Genomic DNA, 5,302 nt, shown 5'->3' on the forward strand with positions numbered 1-5,302 from the left:
TGCTGTTATATAACATATTTTTTAAATTACCTAAAGTCTGTACTTTATCTGTATTCCCTTAGTTCTTATCTAATGTCCTTTTTCTGTTCTGAGATACATTACATGCCTCCTTAGTTTCCTCTTGGCTGTGAGAGTTTCTCAGACTTGACAGTTTTGAAGACTACTGGTGGGTGCTTTGTGGATTGTCCCTTAGTTGTTTGTTAATGCTTTTCTCATGGCTAGACTGGGGTTCTGGGTTCTGGGGAGGAACACCACAGAAGAAAGTGCCCTTCTCCTCCCTTCATATCACTGGTGCATACTATCCACATCTTATCACTGGTGTGGTGTGCGGCCTTGATCAGCTGGCTGAGGAGGTGTGAGCCAGGTTTCTCCACTGTAAAGGTTCTCTATTTTCCTCCTTCTCCATATTGTACTCTTTGAAAGGAAGTCACTAAGCTTGGCCCACACTTAAAGGGCAGGGTGTGATGTTTCACCTCTTTGAGAGAGGAGTATCTACACAATTTGGTATTCTTCTGCACAAACGTATTTTTTTGAGAGGTAGTCTCGCTGTGTCTCCCAGGCTGGAGTGCAGTGGCGCCATCTCGGCTCACTGCAAGCTCCGCCTCCTGGGTTCACGCCATTCTCCTGCCTCAGCCTCCTGAGTAGCTGGGACTACAGGTGCCCGCCACCACGCCCGGCTAATTGTTTTTGGTATTTTTAGTAGAGATGGGGTTTCACCATGTTAGCCAGGATGGTCTCGATCTCCTGACCTCATGATCCGCCCACCTCGGCCTCTCAAAGTGCTGGGATTACAGGCATGAGCCACTGTGCCCGGTCACAAACTTGTCTATTCTTCCCCATTTGTTATTTCTATTAGTATGAACCATAGATATTTATTTTATATTTTGAGTCATACCCAATACTATGTTAGTTTGTTGCTCCAATGGTTCTAGCAATAGCCACTGGGGGCTCTTTCAGTTGGCTCTTGTCTCTTTGGCATAGCCCCATCATTGTGTGTGTGTGTGTGTGTACTTCTTCCTTACTCACACTATAATATTCTCCAGGTTTCTTGTCCATACCCTGCCCCAGCCCTAGAATCGGCCATTTTTCCAGGGATCCCTGGTTCCTCACATGGCAAATGACATTACAGAAGATCTGGGCTCTGGGTGTGTTGGCTGCTACTGAGATGTCATTGATTCTAGGCCATCTCAGCTGACAGAGCAAGGCCATGTTGCATACACCTGTGCTGAACAATTTTTAAATGGCTGGTTCTTGTTTTAAGGATGTAATATGTTTTCGTTCTCTCTGAAGCCAGCAATAGTTTTTTATTTTTTGAATTTTCCTTCTCCACAGAGTCTGTTTCTTTCAAGACACAGTTTTTTGTCTTACTTTTCTAAGCCATATGACATTGAGCTGTCTGTTCAGATTCAAGGTGGGCTGACTGGAAGTTCTAAGCACATGGTAGGGCTGGTTGATGCAAGATTCCCTGCTGGGAAATCTGGCGGGGGTGGGGGTGTCATCATGTTCATATCTCAGGTCTTCCCTTTAGGGCTCGTCAGACTTCTGGAGAACAGCTTGCTGGCTCCCTGCCTGAGAGTACGGGCTCAGCTGCTGGTGCTCTGGGGCATTCCCGGAGGAGGAGGGCAAAGAGCCACTGGGTTCAACATTCAGTTATACAGCACCCAAATAATCCTGTTTCCATGCAGTGCCACACCCTCAGCTGTGCCCCAGCTCAGATGCCCTCATTCTAATCATCACCATAGAAGAAACTTCCAGACTTCTGCCTTTCCCAATTCTGCCCTTCCCTGGCATGGCCTCGTGTGATCCTGTCTCCCCAGCATGGCTGACCAGTCCCAGGATGGAAGCCCTGTCCGGGGGACCATCAGAGTCCATCGTTGTGGGTTGTCAAACTCCATTCAGGCCTGAGGTGGCCTCCATGGCCCTAGGGTTTCCAGGCCAGCTCTACCCCCGCCTCCCCTGGGTGTGATGTTACAGGCACCTCCTAATAAACATCCCCATTGGTTTAAGTGCAGTTTAGCTTTCTACAACACACAGCTGGGGCAGCCCTGACGCGCACCCTTCAGCACATCTCTGGGTCCTTGTACTGACGTACACCCTTCAGCACATCTCTGGGTCCTTGCAGGGGTTGGGGAGAAGGGAAGATGTGGGTTAGTGGAGTTGGGGGGAGGGCAGGCAAGGTGTTGAGGGGACAGAGGCCAGTCAGCATAAGGACGTACACCATCCCTGCTGCATGGGCTGCACCTAGCTCTTCCTGCTTCCCTCCTTCTCCACACCACTTCCTACAGAAGCAAGGCAGACAGAAGTGAATCCCTTGCCCAGAGGAGCACAGCTGACAAGCGAGTCGGATTGGAATCCAGACCAGTCAAGGGTGGGGGATATTAGGACCACAGAAACCTGTAGGCACTGTGGCTGCACATACAGCTGGTCTCCGGACAAGTCCCCGATGCCCCAGGCACCCCTAGCTCCTCCACCCCGCCGTGCTCTTGTCTTAGTCTGTTTCGGTCACTTACAACAGAATACCTGAAACTGGGTAATTGACTTTAAAAAAGAATGTATTTGTTATAGCCGTGGGGGCTGAGAAGTCCAAGGTTGAGTGGCTGCATCTGATGAGGACCTTCTTGCTGGTGGGGACTCTGCAGAGTCCTGAGGATGGTCCAGGTGTCACATGGCCAGGGGGCTGAGCATGCTCACGTGCCAGCTCAGGTCTTCCTTCCTCTTCTAAAGGAGCCACCGGTCCCACTTGGTGATAACCCTTTAATCCAGGAATGCATCAGATTAATCCCAACCACCCTCAGAGGCCCCACCTCTCAGTGCTGCCACACTGGAGATTAAGTATGAACATGAGTTTCATAGAGGATAAATATTCAAAATAGCACCTCCTAATTTTTAAATGTTTCTTAAATCAACTAATCAATTAAAAAAAGAAAACCTCTCTGTGCTAAACAAGGCCTATCAGTGAGCGAAAGCCAGGCCACATGCCTGGCAGTGCCAATCTACCTCAAGGTCCTCAGAACTCTCCCATCCCCTCACCTTTCCCTGAGACCAGGTGACTTGTGGCTCCCTGAACACAGGAAGCAGGTCTTCACGTCTGAACATTTGGGCCTGAGTGCCCTTTCTGCCTAAGTCACAGGCCCAACACATCCTGGTGGGCAGCCTCATCAACGGCTTCCTCCCGCCCAGGAGGCCTCCCTCCATTGCTTCTCCCCACCACAGACCAGATCAGGTGAGACATGCTCACGTGTCCTACCTGGTTCACATATGTTGTGGCAGGATCTTTTCACTTGGAGGGTTCAACCAGGATTCTTGGTGCTGTTCCAAGGCCCCCATCCCCAACCTGTCACCTCAGCTTTGTGTCCATAAATGTTCACTGTATTTCATAAACCAGAAAAAAAGCAGTGTCTCTGGAATAAAAAGAACCCTTACAGAAAACTTAGTGTGAGATATGTATAGGTGTGTACACATGTACACTGATTTTTGGTTACTCACTTGACATGATGTGAGTGCTATGAAGTTAGGCCTGGAGTGCTGGGAATTGGTGTCCCCCTGTTTTTTGTTTGTTTTGTTTTTGAGACAGAGTTTTTGCTCTGTTGCCCAGGCTGGAGTGCAGTGGAGCAATCTTGGCTCACTGCAACCTCTGCCTCCTGGGTTCAAGTTATTCTCCTGCCTTGGCCTCCTGAATAGCTGGAATTACAGGCACCCACCATCACGCCCAGCTAATTTTTGTATTTCTAGTAGAGATGATGTTTCACTATGCTGGCCAGGCTGGTCTCAAACTCTTGACCTCAGATGATCTACCCACCTCAGCATCCCAAAGTGCTGGGATTACAGGTGTGAGCCACCACACCGCCTTCCTAATGAGGAGAAGCACCCATCAGTGCTCCTTGGTGGAACCTCAGCTCTGACAGTTAGGCTTTTACTCTTTTCCCATGATCCTTGATCCTGGCAATTTCTAGTTTCCTGTTTTCTCTCATGCACCTGAGGCAGGTGGCAGGTGAGTCTGAGGTAAGGAAGGTGTGGGCCCTCCTCAATGCAGGCCACACTGCCAGGTAGAATTTCAAGCAGCGATGAGCCATGCTCAAATTTACAAAACTCCCTCTGGTGGCCAAGGAGGACACCACGCTGGATCCGTTCCTCTACCCCACCCCCCTCTGAGGCTCTGGTGCCTCCAAGCGGCCTGGCCCAGCCCTCAGTGCCCTTGCAACTTGGTCACAGGCTAGCTGCCCTCCCCAAATTCTGCAACCACCCTTCACACCACCCAGCCCCTTGCCCTCCCCATGTGCAGAGTCCTGCTCCTTCTCCCAACTCTGGCCCTGGCCACTCCGTGGATACTGGTATTGTGTTACTGCTGTTCTACCCCACACTCACCATTTGTCAACCACTGTTCCCACTCTTCCAGTCCCCAAAGTCCGGCTCTCCGCGGTTTTCCCCATGTGCCCAGCCTCGGTGCCGCGCTTCCTGCTTCACTTTTCAACGTAGATCTGGCAACATCCCAAGTCCCGGCCTCTCCCATCCCGTAGGACCCCCGGCCGCTGGTACCTGATCCAGCCTCAAAAGCAACTCAGAGTCAACGGGTCCCAGTCCCTAGGGGGCCCTGAGCAAGGGACTCCTCGCCCCGCCCTCCACTCCTCTCAGAGACCTGACTGAGCACCTCCCTTTTTTTTTTTTTTTTTAGAAGGAGTCTCACTCTGTCGCCCAGGTTGGAGTGCAATGGCGCAATCTCGGCTCACTGCAACCTCCGCCTCCCGGGTTCAAGTGATTCTCCTACCTCAGCCTCCCGAGTAGCTAGGATTACAGGCGCCCGCAACCACGCCCAGCTAATTGTTTCGTATTTTTAATAGGGACGGGTTTCACCTGGTTAGCCAGGCTGGTCTCGAACTCCTGACCTCAAGTGATCCACCCGCCTCGACCTCCTGAAGTGCTGGGATTAACAGGCGTGAGCCACCGCGCCCTGCCGCACCTCCCAATTTTTAAATGTTGTCAACTAAGTCACCCCGCCACCAAGCGCACTCCCCTCCTGCGTCACCGACCCAACGGGTTACCTGTCTACACACGGCCATCTCTTCGCACCCCCTCCCCTTCTCAACCCGATTTCTGGCCTCACCCACACCCACACAGACCCGTTCCTGCGGCGCCGCAGCGAGCAACAGAGTACAAGGCCCGCCCCGCCTCCCAGGCCCTAGCACGCCGGGCTCCCGGACGCCAGGCCGGCCTCTCCCCGCGATCGCCCCGGGCTCTCCCCGAAACGGGCGGCCTCCAGTGCTGCTCCAGGCCGCCTCGCCGCCACGAGCCTGCACCTGTAGTC

This window comes from Colobus angolensis, unplaced genomic scaffold (genome assembly GCF_000951035.1).
Source record: "Colobus angolensis palliatus isolate OR3802 unplaced genomic scaffold, Cang.pa_1.0 Scaffold350, whole genome shotgun sequence".
NCBI lineage: Eukaryota > Metazoa > Chordata > Mammalia > Primates > Cercopithecidae > Colobus > Colobus angolensis.